A 14,395-nucleotide genomic window follows, 5' to 3' on the forward strand; every position below is an offset into this window, starting at 1 on the left:
AGCCCCTGGTCTTCGCCTGTTGTCCTCGTGGCAAAGAAGGATGGAACCTTGAGGTTTTGCGTGGAGAACAGACGCCTCAACAACGTCACGAAAAAGGATGTGTACCCCCTACCACGCATAGACGATTCCCTCGATCGCCTTCGCCATGCCACTTACTTTTCGTCCCTTGACCTCCGCAGTGGATATTGGCAAATAGAGGTTGACGAGCGAGACCGTGAGAAGACCGCTTTTATTACGCCAGATGGTTTGTATGAATTTAAAGTGCTCCCGTTTGGCCTGTGTTCGGCCCCTGCCACATTTCAGCGAATGATGGACACTGTACTCTCTGGTCTGAAGTGGCAGTCATGCCTCGTATATCTCGACGACGTTGTGATTTTCTCGGACACGTTCGACGAGCACCTGAAACGTTTGCGCGCTGTCTTCGAGGCCATCCGATCTGCCGGTCTCTCTCTAAAACCCGAAAAATGCCACTTTGCTTTTAACGAGCTGAAATTTCTCGGCCACATTGTCAGTGCTCGAGGTGTTAGCCCAGACCCAGAGAAGACGGCCGCTGTCTCTTCATTCCCCAGACCAGCGGATAAACGAAGCTTGCGTCGATTTCTCGGCCTCTGCGCGTACTATCGTCGCTTTGTTAACAATTTCTCCAAGATCGCTGAACCTCTGACCCGCCTGACAAAAGACGCCGAGCCGTTCTTTTGGGGCCCCGACCAGGAAAACGCTTTCACGGAACTCAAGTCCCGTCTCCAATGTACGCCAATACTTGGCCACTTCGACGAAGAGGCCGACACGGAACTGCACACGGATGCCAGTAACGTTGGCCTCGGTGCGGTCCTTGTTCAGTGGCAGGACGGTGCAGAACGTGTCATCGCTTACGCCAGTCGCACTTTGTCCCGTTCCGAAGTTAATTATTCAACTACCGAAAAGGAGTGCCTCGCTGTTGTGTGGGCAGTCATGAAATTTCGTCCGTATTTGTACGGTCGTCCGTTTCGTGCCGTGAGCGACCATCACTCTCTGTGTTGGCTGGCAAACCTGAAAGATCCATCGGGTCGGCTGGCTCGATGGAGCCTTCGGTTGCAAGAATTTGACGTTACAATCGTGCACAAGTCCGGCAAAAAACACAGTGATGCTGACTGTCTGTCCCGCGCCCCTACTCCCTGCCACGCGGACGGCTCTGACGACGATTCCGTTTTCCTTGGTGTTATCGCGACGTCCACCTTATCCCGAAAGCAGCGGGCTGACTCTGAACTTTTACCCCTCATTGAATACCTCGAAGGAACCGTGTCATCTCCTCCTCAGCTCTTCAGGCGCGGACTGTCGTCATTTTGCCTGCGTGATGATGGTGTGCTCTACAAGAAGAACTACGGTCCAACAGAAACTGCTTATCTGCTTGTAGTACCCACAACGCTACATGACGAAGTTCTTCGTGCGTGCCACGATGACCTTTCTTCCGGCCATCTCGGGTTTTCTCGCACATTGGCACGGATACGCCGAAAGTACTACTGGCCCAGGCTAGCTGCCATTGTGCACCGCTACGTCCGTACCTGCCGTGAGTGCCAGCGGCGGAAAACACCACCCATTAAACCAGCTGGGCTCTTACAGCCTATCGATCCCCCGAAATTCCCATTTCAACAGGTCGGCATGGACTTACTGGGCCCATTTCCGAAGTCCTCCATGGGTAACAGGTATATAGCGGTTGCCACTGACTGCCTTAGCCGCTACTGTGAGACCAAGGCCATTCCACGTGGTACCGCAGATGAAGTTGCGCATTTCTTCATTCACAGCATTGTACTCCGTCATGGTGCGCCAACAGTCGTCTTAACTGACAGAGGAACCTCGTTTACGTCGGCACTCACGAGTGAGATACTTCGACTCAGTGGCACCACCCACCGCAAGACAACAGCCTATCATCCTCAAACTAATGGACTGACTGAGCGGCTTAACAAGACAATTGCCGATATGATTTCTATGTATGTAGACGATGATCATGGGAACTGGGACCGGATTCTGCCGTACATCACGTTCGCATACAACACTGCACTCCAGGAAACAACACGCTTCACTCCATTTCATTTGGTTCATGGACGCGAACCCTTGACTATGCTGGATGCCATGCTTCTTCCAGATTCTGCTCCCTCCACTGTCGTGGGGGCTGACCAATTTATTCGTGACGCAGAAGCTGCACGCCAGCTTGCCCGACAGCGAATTCGGCACCAACAAGTACACGACGCCCAGCGCTACAACCTGCGACACCGAGAGGTGACTTACACGCCCGGCGACCAAGTCTGGGTATGGAGCCCAATACGGTTGCGAGGGCGCTCTGAAAAGCTTCTGCGGCGATACTTTGGACCTTACGAGGTGCTCCGCCGCCTCAGCGCGGTGAACTACGAGGTGCTACCACAAGGCACTGTACGCTCCTCTCGGCAGCCGAAATCTGAAATAGTTCACGTTGCCAGAATGAAGCCCTATTACAATCGGTAAACCAATTCAGGATCCAAACCAGAGCCAGAGACATTCCCGTATTACTTGCCCCGCTTTTCGACTATTCCCCTACGCTTGCGGCATCGGGTCGATGCCCCTTGGAAGGGGGGCAATGCCACACCGCTGACCATCTTCTGGCGCCACCAAGTGGCCGAATGGCTTGGCACGTGGCTAAGCTTCATCCTCGTCTCTCTCGAGTTTTTCGCTTGATTAAAAAGGGCCAGCTCGGTTGTTGTGCTGCTTGCTACGTGTGTTGGTGACAATATGAAACAGGGCGGACCAGACCTGTATTGAGCTCATATACAGGACAGGTCATGTCCGGTTTAACTGAATCCGGACCAACCCAATATGGACAAAACTGATACGGGACAAAGTATTTCCGCTTCTCAACACAATTCGGGCGGATCGTGAAGCTCAACCAGGATAACCCCATTGGAAAATGCCTTCGCGCTAAATAAGCATGAAACCATACATATACGTTACAACTTTTCTGTATACGTGGAGTCCGCGTTGTTTCGCAAATACCCCGAAGATATGAAGCCATGGATATGTGCGCTAGCAAGTACATACGCGCATCGCGTTTATTTTGCGTGTGCAACAGATGCTGCAGCTTGTACAATCTTGCTGTGCATCGTCACATCTGCGACTGAAAATCTGCCACCTTCAACGCGAAAGTGCGAGCAAGAACGTAGCGTTTTGTTAGCGAGGATGAAATACGCTCGAGAATAAATGAAACACATCCCTGACCATCGAAATATGCACAGGAAGCGACATCAGGAGTCGCTTCCTAGAGTGTTTACGTATACAAAACACTTGGTGGAAAGTAAATTCATTGCCTTCGCTGCTCCGCTGGCCGCAGGTGAAGCTAAAACAAGCAGTAATGCAAGTGTTGGTGTACCGCATATATCTATGTAGCAAAAATTCAAAAACGATGACAAAACACATTAGCACTAGTAAATTGTGGCATTCTGAGGTTTGTCGGCAAGAAAACGAGACATTGCCCTATTGAAAAAATCCGCATATATGGAATCCTATTTTTCGTTCATACGCAATTATTGGAATACGGAACTCTGTATGATACAGAAATCGTGCGGAATTCCGCATGGTACAGAAATCATTCGGAACTCCATTGATACAAAAATCATACAGATTTCGTACGATACAGAAATTGTACGGACTTCGTATGATACGGAGTTTATACGACTGCGCGTATATGGAAATATGGTGCTACATGTTTTGCAGCATGCCACTCTAGTGACAGGGATTCGACTGCTCCCAACACTGCGCCGCTCGCTCATCGGGCACCCGAGATGTTTTGCATTTGCTGCCCCATTGAGCAGTACAGCTAGTGCGAGTTTTAGATGCAAGCAACAAATGTTGCAGATGCTCTCCTTTCCTTTCACGCGCTCTTGATTTGCGCACACTTCTCGCATTTCTTTTGCTTGGAGAAACTAGATGCAGCTTTGAGCCTCCATTCTTTAACCCTACAAAACTGTTAGCCAGGCAAGAGCTATTGTAACCTAGTGGGCGTGGGTTTCGCAGACCTGCATTTGAAAAACATTGGTCTACAGGCCCTATAGTTAAGAATACCACACCTCGGCTTCAAGGTCGGAGACCTCAAAACGAAGGTGCAGGAAGCACAGAAGGAGCAGCGTCCACAGTAAAAAAATTTTTTTACTTGGCCCTCATTTCTTAACTTTCAACATATCTGCAAGACAGCGGTTTACAGAGCTGCACCGCTTCGAATTTGGTGTGCTCTACAGTAACTTCAGGGTGTGCTGCTCAATTGCATCTGAAAACAAACAAAAACATTGGATTTCAAGTGTAAAGTATTTTCAGGCAATCAGAGTTCAAATGACATCTTTCAAGCTGTGCAGAACTGAACAGTATTTGCACTACCCTAACTACTAACTCAGTGAAGCTTGGCTTACTGTATGGTTGTCAAACGTTGCAAAAGATACCTTAAAAGAAATGAGCTTATGCCTCTTCTCATATGCTCAATTTGTGGCAACAATCAACTTTCTGCTCAGCAGTGTGCATAAGGTCTGCTCTGCAGCAATGTCTTCCACGTTGCTATGTGCAACAGTCACGAGCGGCTGGTTCTTAACTCTAACATCACAGCCTTACAATATATAGTACCATACCATATCTGTGACCTTAGCCGTCCGGTATGTGGCTCTCGTGTCAGGCCAATTTAAGCACCTGCTCTCATTTTCCTCACCTAAAGCTTCACGGCAGCTGGGCAAAATCTGTTGTGTACCGCTAGATCTAGCCGAAAGTATCAAATTCTCAGATCTCTCTTGTGTCGGCCATCTGCTTTTCCTTAGTTCAAGCATAAAGAATAATGCGCCATCTGGTTACACTGATGCTCGGCTCAAGTTGTTCCCCAAAATGGCCCTTGCCATAAATGCCATACTGCCCAGAGAAAAGACTTGCGTAGTTATTCCCTTGCACTGCTGGTGAATTCAAATTCCAGTGGCCTACTTGTTATTTCCACGTTAACGCCTGTATTCACCTTTAGACCTCCCAATTGTGCCTCCCCATACACGCTGCCTATACGACAAGACAGCAGTATTTTCAAACTAAGTAGGCTGTATAACACAGATCCAGCACCAATGTTAACATTTACATACCTGCCAATCTTCTGATATCAAAAATTTGCAGTTTTTTTTTACTTGCACTAGAGGCTCAATGTATGCTCAATGTTCCTACTTTCAGAGGAGGAGGAAGGGGGCGGGGTGGAGTGAGGAGCCCTTTCACACTGTGTGGATGAGTCCTAAAATAAACATACACACAAAAAGCGACAGAAAGTACGAAATGAGTCCTAGAGGTGTGTGTCAAGACATCTTCAAGTCGTCGCCAAGTGTTCTAGCTATGCCTCCACAGCCAACGGAAACTAATCGGCGTAGTACCATGACCATTTTTCCTCAGCGCCATCGGCTTGCCATCTTAGTCCTTTAATGCAAAATCCTTAATAGCCATTTTACATGCAATTTCTTCTGTGACTTTATTTAATCAGAGACCGAAGCCAAAACATCTATATTTACTGTGGCAGCATGAACTGTGCACAGCCGCTGCCTACAAGAAAAAGACCACCACACCACTATCGGTTGCAATCGGCAAAGCGTTTTCTTCATGCTGATGCGATCGGTTTTGGGGCCAAGGCTTCTGGGTAGCGTGATCAGCGGACAAGACATCAGACGGGGAGCAGCAGGTAGAGTTGGCAAAGAAGAAGTCTTATATAGACTATTTACATGTCAAAACAGGACGAAGAACTCGGATGAGAAGAGCAGAGCTGAGCTTCTTAGCTACCGAGCTACTTCTTAGCTACCGTGGATACAGTTCCGCGCATTAATAAAGCGTCTGCATTCCCCAGTTCCCTAGGTGGAGAAATGAAGTTCAATTGGGCTAGTCCAATCAGTGGGCACGCGCGGTCAACAGAGGCCCGGCCCACTGCCAGAGGCATCACTGGAACCTCCTCGCAGCTTCTCAGAGGAGTGGTGAGGGTCAGCACCGCTGGTGGCAATGTCGATGTTATGCCTGGTTATTGGTGCAATTTCGGCATCCGCAGGAAACAGGCCTTCAGCTGAGGTGTCACGCCCCGTGCTCTCGGGAATGTCAAAGGTCTTGACCGGGCATTCGGCTATTGGGGCTAAGCAATGTACATCTCCCGTTCCGGGAATCGGCTTCATTCTTTTCTCGGCTCCCTCTGTCAAGAAGGTTGGTTGACGAGCTTGTCAAGCAGAGATGAACGCCTCACAAGAGTCGTCTTCCTATGGGAGAATAAAGGCATGACGTGGGTCGCTTCACCCGTTCCGGACCGGCAGGGTAACTGACCGCCGAGCACAAGGGAATGGAATGCCTGTCGTCGTCGCCGTCCTTGATGGCCGCTGCTCACAGGCAACCCCTTCCATTCTGCCTCGATCTGCTGGAAGCGCGCCATGTGAACTTCGGCTGAGATCCCAGTCGCAACAGCTTGTCCGCCGCCAAGAAGACGCCACATGTTCGATGGTTTCAGGAGTATCACATAACTGACAATTACAGAAGAAACGAAAATATTTTTTTTTCTGAAGCCACACTTTAACAGGCAAAACCTCGGCATGAGTCTCTCATAGCCTGAGTTGCTTTGGGACGTTAAACCCCACAAACCAACCAACCAACCAACCAAAACCTCGGCATGAAGTTTAAAAAAAACGTTTTAGTAGAAGGCGATATCGGAATCTTGCGCACCCTTTTTAACACATCATGCACCATACAATTAGAATAAATTGAACATATAAGGGAGGCGGGAACAACATAGATATCAATTCTTGGTATATATTTTTCCTTTAAACAGAGAGTAAGTACTCATAAGAGAAGCGAACTGCCAGAAAACGCACTGAATCGTAAACTTCTTTCATAAAACCAAACAGTAAGGGCCGATCGGTAAAATTGGAAGAGACCACGAAGTTTGGAAGAAGGTTCGCAATGTTAGTTTGCAGTGATGCTCTGGTAATTGGATGGGAGCTGTTACGGAAAAAGAAAAAACGAGCAACTAACTGTCTGACATAGAGATGTGCCAAACCTAGTCCGCCAGCAGAAAGAGGCCTGAATAAGTTATCACGCCGCATAGGCTCAAAACGGGACGACCATATGAACGTTGCAAACGTTCGCTGAAAACTGTGGATGTAATTCCTTGCACAATGAAGTACGTGTGAAACATAATAAAGTTTTGTAGCCAGAAACATGGTACAAGACTGTGCTCGGCCAAAAATTGATAGGCGGTGCAGAACAAAAGTCTCCGCATAGCTTTGGAGTACCGTGACCCACTCTTTCCAGTAACGCCCACTAAACTTGAATGCATGAGGGGGAATTCCAAGGTATTTAGGAGGAACATGAGACCATTCCATTCCAGTATAGTGAGTAGGTGTTGCTCCCCATGAACCGAACCACAGACCCTAACTTTTAGACTTGTTCATTTGAGCGCCGATACAATGCCAAACTGCTCAATGGTGGTTATAATTTTCTCAATGCTGGGTTTTTCTGTGCAGAGGAATGCCAAATCATCGGCGTACGCAAGCACTTTGACTTCATTACTGAAGGCAACATAACTACGAATACTGTAGTTTTGCAGTACACTCAAAGTGGCTCTAGGTAGAGGGCGAAGAGTAGCGGTGACATAGGACATAGGAAACCCCCGATGGTGAAGCGGTTTAAGTGTGTGCATGCTGATCGAAAATACCGAAGTTCGAAACACAAACTGTGAACGTTTTTCCTTTTCTTTTTCTTTTTCAAACGTAGTCGTGTTATTTTATAGCTCTGCATGCTTTTTCTAGCCTTGCGTCCAGTTCTTTTTCTGAAACAAGGGCCACGGACCATACAGGAATTTCCGGAATGAGAGCTCCGCGTGGTTTCCTTTCGATTCAGCCTGTATCAAATAACCAGAAAACGGACGAACGCGTAAATTCTAGAACTTATACCGGGCAGAGTATTTCCGCTTCTGAACCGAAGCCGGGCCGATCGACGAAGCTCAACCAGAATGACCATGCCGGACACGCCAGCGCAATAAATAAGCCCCCCCCCCCCCCCCCAATGATACCAAATATATTATACAACTATTCTATATAAAAGAGCACGCTTCGTTTCACAAATACCTCGAAAAAACCAAGCCGTCGAAGTGTGCGCTAGCAAGCATATACGCGCGTCGCATCGCTTTTGCGCGTGCAACAGTCGCTGCAGCTCGTACGATCTTGCTACTTGCGGTGCGTCTTCATATCTGCGACTGAAAATTGCCGCCTTCAACACAAAAGTGGAAGCACGAACGTATCGTTTTGCTAGCGATGACAAAAAAATGCTCAAGAAAAATAAACAAACACTGTTGACCATCAAAAGATGCGCAGATAGCCGCACACCGGGCGACGCGTTCTCAAATGTTTACATATTGAGACCGCTCAGTAGGAAGTGTATTCAGTGACGTCGCTGCTCCCCTGGTAGCACGTGAAGCTAAAACGCCCAGTATTACAAGTATTAGTTCACCAGATATCTTTGTATGTAGGAAAACTTACAAGCGTTCGTAGACGATGAAAAACACACCAGCACTAGTAAATTTTGATATCTTGAGGCTTTCCTGCAATAAAGCGACGCATTATAAAGATACGGGACGTTTGTGAACCCTCGTGATAGAATGGAAAAAGATTCAGCGTGTTTAAAGGGCGATCAGTGAATTACGGCCACAAAATCTACAGCCAAGGAAAATATACAAAGTAGGAAAGCGCAAAATTAGCTATATATACTGAATAATAACCACTGTAACCGTAACCTGCCGTGGAGTAGTGGTTACTTGTTGAAGCTTGGCTTCGTCTTACAGACCAATATCCCTGACGAACACAGATTATAAGATCTTTATGAAAATTCTAGCTAAAAGGCTTCAAACCGTAATGGAAGAATTAGTAGGACCGCATCAGACCTGCGGCATCAAAGGCGAAACCATATATACTAATATACACAGGGCACGGTCTGTGCTGAAGTGTTGCGACGCCTTGCATGAGAGCGTTGCAATGCTCCAGCTTGACCGAGAGAAAGCCTTCTACAAGATGCGGCATGGTGTCTTGTTATCAATTTTAGAGCATACAAATGTGGGCTCAGTGATTTGCAAAGAAGTCGCAAAGGCGCACAGAGAGTGCACGACGAGCCTGATAGTAAATAAGAAGGTGGGTGAGCGCATCCAAGTGCAACGCTCTGTACGTCAAGGCTGCCCCCTGTCGCCATTGCTTTTCTGCTTGTATATTGAACCATTTTGTCTGAGCATTATCGAGAGCAGCAGTATCCAAAGTTTTCGTTTGCATGCAGCAGAGGTCCGCGTACTCGCGTATACCGATGACATTGCCGTCTTCTGTACCGACTACGAAAGCATTCACACTGTTGTCAAATCGGTGAAGGACCTTTGTTCTGTGAATGAGCAGAGTGCTGCCAAATTTTGTTGTAAGTTCGGCGAGCATGCAAGGGAGGATTTTCGGAATCCTTAAAGAAGTGTACATGTCATGTCATGTATTGCAAGCCCGTTTTTCATTTGAATAGTTATCAACTGGGACACGAAAGAAACTTTACATGGATGTCTTTCTCGCGATCCCATTGTACAGATAGTTGTACTGTGCAGGTCCGTGGAAATGACTCCTTAAACGTGTAAAAAATATTGCTGTACCAGGGGAAACAAAAACTTTCTTTTTCAAGCTCCCCAGCAATACACTAGAAGTTAATACTTATTTAGAAATGAAATTTTTTTTGTACCTTTGGGAAATCACTGTTTCATATGTCGCAAACCGGAAAATATATAACACGTTTTCTTAGACTGTTGGGAAGCCTTTTTCTTCTGGGAAGTCTACAACGAACAATTAAAAAAGACCTACCCGTGGATGCATTCGGAATTCGTTTTTTACCAATTGAAGATGATGATGGGCTACCGCTGGACATGATCATGCTATTGGGCCTGCACAGTATCTGGCGATCCAGAATGGCTTTCAGGCATGCAGACGTTGATGCGAGGAGGATACAGCAGTAATTTTGCGAAGCCGTTGCGAGTGTTATTAAGTTCTCAAGGCACAAGATAAAGTGCCTGAGTGGCTTCCGAGAATGGAAGTGTTGCTGCAAATGACTGATTTGTAATGAATCACGCAGCCCAAATTGCGCGGTTTTAACCCATGTTGTGTAGTTATCGCGTAATACTTTCTCTCTGCGCGTTTCTCTGTGTGTGTGTGTGTGTGTGTGTGTGTGTGTGTGTGTGTGTGTGTGTGTGTGTGTGTGTGTGTGTGTGTGTGTGTGTGTGTGTGTGTGTGTGTGTGTGTGTGTGTGTGTGTGTGTGTGTGTGTGTGTGTGTGTGTGTGTGTGTGTGTGTGTGTGTGTGTGTGTGTGTGTGTGTGTGTGTGTGTGTGTGTGTGTGTGTGTGTGTGTGTGTGTGTGTGTGTGTGTGTGTGTGTGTGTGTGTGTGTGTGTGTGTGTGGAGTAATGTTCATTACGTGTAAAATCTGATAATAAATTAGGCAATAGAGAATAAAAAGCCGTGAAGCAGGGAAGCAGGGAAGGAGAAGAAGGGCATTCTGGGCGGCTGAGCCCGAAAATGTTGCTTGCTGGAAACAGCGCGTCGGCCGTTGGCCGAGGTCTTTCGAATCCTCAGGACACTACCGAAACGTACAAAGTTGTCCTTCCACGCCTGCCCACCAGTAATGTTGTCCTTAATACCGTTTTCCTGCATGCCGACCTTAAGGGTCGCCCGTACCGAGCACCTGACTTTCTAGACACACTTGCACAGATTTTGGACCTCCGGGAAATTTTGTGCATTGGTCAATACCAAATGAGCCACGTGTGGATGGTTACCTGCGAGAGTAGTTCTTCTCAAGCAGAAGCTAATTAACAAAGCAGAGTTCCCTGTAAAAGGACTTCGGTGCATGGTGTTCGACCCGGATACAAAGAATATCAAGGTTAAGCTCCTTTGGCTTCCCCGCTATATGGATCACCGGAGGATTGTGGAAGCTTTCGAGCCTTATGGAACGATTCAATCTGTGGAGCGTGAAAAGTGGCGATGCCCAGGGATGGAGCACATGGAAACGGCGAACCGTGAAATCTCCCTCACGCTCAAGGACGGAGTGTCAGCAAGTACAATTCCTCACACTCTTAATGTTTATGGGGTGCAGGCATTAGTGCTTATCTCAGGCAGACCTCCACTGTGTCTTCGATGCAGCCGGATAGGTCATGTACGGCGTCAGTGCCGAACGCCTTGATGCACCCAGTGCCGGCGCTTTGGCCATACTGTGGAGAACTGTGTATTAAGTTATGCCGATAGACTGCGTCAAGGCCAGTGGTCACGAGAAGATGTCGTGGCGTCCGAACATATCATGGATGTGTCAGAGGTTGTTGATGTAACTGGTGAGTTAGGTCGTGAACCTCAAATTGATGGGGACCAGAAGTCTTCTGCACCTCACATCAACTCAGAAGAATCTGCAATGGCTGGCCATCAAGAACCAGCGTCTCCGGAGCCAATACCGCCGGACCCGGGCCCGCCTGTGAGTGCCACTCAGAGTGCTGCGCTTGCTGCCCAAGAACCACCTGTCATTGAAGGACTTCTGGATATGCCTCCTGTGGAGTCAATGGGGAAGATACTGCCAGTGGATGCTCGCCTATCTTCCTTCGTCATTGACTCTCCTTCGTCGTTGGAGGGTAACAGTGAGCCGTCTGTGGCGCCGATCTCTGGTGCGTGCGGTTCTCTGTCGGCTGTCAGTGTGGCAGCGAGCGATGTGCTCCAATCAGGTTCGTGGGCCGAAGCCTTGAGTGTCTCAGAGGAGGACATGGACAACACAGTGCCTTTGAAGTGTCCCGCAGATGATGAGGTGTGTATCGATGGTGCTGGCCAGAAGGCACACTGTGTAGAGGCCACAGGAAGGGTGACTTTAAAGAGGAGGGCGATGTCTGCCCGAAAGGCCGCCAATTTGCAGGCGGGCCACCCCATTCCAGGGGATGATGTTTAAAAGGACTAGTACCAAAAATGGCTAGCGTCGCAGCATATTAAGTCGCTACCCTTAACGTCAGGGGTATGCGTAATCGTCGGAGACAGCAGCAGTTAAGACATCTGTTAAATAAATGGAGTGTGTCTGTAGCAGCAATTCAGGAAACAAAGTTGTCCTCCGATGAAGAGACGGAAGCTGCTCTTGAGCCGTTTTTGCCGGAATATAACATTATTGTTTGCCACGCTAGAGGCTTGTCCGGTGGGTGTATGCTATTCCTGGCCAAAACACTAGAGATGACAGCCATGTCTTATTGCATAGATGACGAGGGGCGACTTATATGCTGTGACCTCACAATCTCAGGTGTGCAGTGGCGAATTATTTGTGTTTACGCCCCTGTAAAACAGCGAGACAGAAGGCATTTTTTTCTTTCATTAGTTAACCATTTGTGCACAGATTGCAAAATTATATTGTTGGGAGATTTCAATTGTGTTTGTGGGGATGAGGACCGATCAGCATTATGTAAGAGATATGACCCTAGTGCTGCATTAATTAACGATTTGGCTTGTGAATATGACCTTGTGGATGTGGGGCAGGAAAAAGGCGACAGTATTCATTTCACTCATTTTCAGTTCTCCTCTAATGCCCGCCTTGACAGAATTTATGTTTCTGCAGACACGTTAGCAAATGTGTTTGGTTACTGGGTGCGGCCCATCTTCTTCAGTGACCATTGTATGGCGTCTCTTCAGGTAGGGAGGTACAGCCGGCAGATATTTCACCCTCGGTGGGAACTGTGGAAAATGAATAACTGTCTGCTCTCAGATGGAATCTTTAAGCGTGCTGTACCTACTTGTTTGAAAGACATATGGTCACGCCTTGATCTGTCAGTTTTTCAAAAATGGGACTTGTTTAAACAGGAAACCGAAAACTTAGCAATTGAAGCCTCTGCAAGAATCGCGTTCCTAAAGAGACACCACCTTCGTGAGCTTGGGCGCGCTCTAACTGAGCTACATGAGCTAGAGAGGGTTAGCCCGGGTGCCTATGTTGAAGAAATTAATAACGTAAAGGCAGAGCTTCAACAATTAGCGACGGAAAGATACAAGGGGGCCCTAATAAGATCTAGCACTCGAAGGTTTCTTGACGAACAACCTTCACGTCGGGCCCTCAGTGATGAAAGAGAGAATGCTCTTACGAAGGAAATATTGGAAATTCAGTATGGTGATTACACATATAGTGATGCTCCTAGTATTCTTGCTGCTTTGTATGATTATTATCGAAAGCTGTTCGGCAGTTGTAAAGATCCAAATCAGGGTTTCGATTATAATTCCTTACTTGAGAACTTTCCTCGACTAGACGATGAGAAGTGTGCCGTAGTAGAGGGACCCATCACTTTGGAAGAAATTAAATCAGCCATTTCAGACCTTCAGAACCAGAAATCTCCTGGCCCAGATGGTATTACTAGCGAATTTTATAAAACATTTTCGCCTTGCCTAACGCCTGTTTTGATGGAAGTATTCCAAGCATCTTATGATGTGGGTTTCCTGCCTCCCACTTTCTATTCAGGCCACACAATATTAATTCCCAAAAGCAAAGATACTAATCGGTTGAAAACTGTTGAAGGATATCATCCAATTTCCCTCTGTAATGTTGATTACAAAATTTTTGCCAAGGTCCTTTGTTCTCGTTTGCAGCTGGTTATCATGGACTTGATAGGTTCGCATCAGGTGTGTGGTATCAGAGTGCGCAGTATTCAAACACACATCCATATTGCACGTTCAGTAATCGAGACAGTATCAGATGAGACAGGCCAAGTAGCTCTGATTCAAATTGACCTGGCGAAGGCGTTTGATAAAGTTCGGCACAATTTCTTGTTCGCGGTCTTGGAGAATGCAAACATTGGTGACGTTTTGCTCAAAGGCATAAGGCTGTGCTATATGAACTCGTATACAATACTAAATCAGGAGCTAACGAAACCAATACCACTGGAATCGTCTGTTCGTCAAGGACGTCCCCTGTGTCCACTGTTGTCTGGCTTATATCTGGAACCCCTCTGTCTCAGTATAATTAACAGTGCAGCCATCCGTGGTTTCTCTCTGGCTCAATGTGAAGTTAAGATTTTAGCTTACGCGGATGATATCGCCCTCTTTTTTTCTGACAAAAAGAGTGTATTTGAGGCTTTACACTTGACTGAACAGTTCTGTGATGTATCGGGCGAGGCCCTTAATGTAGATAAATGCAAAGGTTTTTGGTTGGGACAGTGGGGCACTAGACCAAGCCAGTTTGGAGGCATATGCTGGGACTTTAGTCCTCTTCAGTACCTAGGGCTTCCGCTGCACCAAGTTCGTAACAGCGCAGCCTACTGGGATTCACAAATCGTAACTATGCGGCGATAAACGCAGGCTTGGATGGGTAGGGAACTCTCAGTGTTTGCTAGGGCACAGGTC

The 14,395-nt window shown here is 47.4% G+C and overlaps 1 protein-coding gene across 2 annotated transcripts in view; it reads left to right on the forward strand.

Moving 5' to 3' along the window:
• The window catches only part of LOC146177280 (uncharacterized), a 103,118-nt gene that overhangs the window by 17,633 nt on the left and 71,090 nt on the right, over positions 1-14,395 (forward strand). The window lies entirely within an intron of this gene.

This window comes from Amblyomma maculatum, chromosome 10 (genome assembly GCF_055883805.1).
Source record: "Amblyomma maculatum isolate TAMU_Amacu chromosome 10, ASM5588380v1, whole genome shotgun sequence".
Classification (NCBI taxonomy): domain Eukaryota; kingdom Metazoa; phylum Arthropoda; class Arachnida; order Ixodida; family Ixodidae; genus Amblyomma; species Amblyomma maculatum.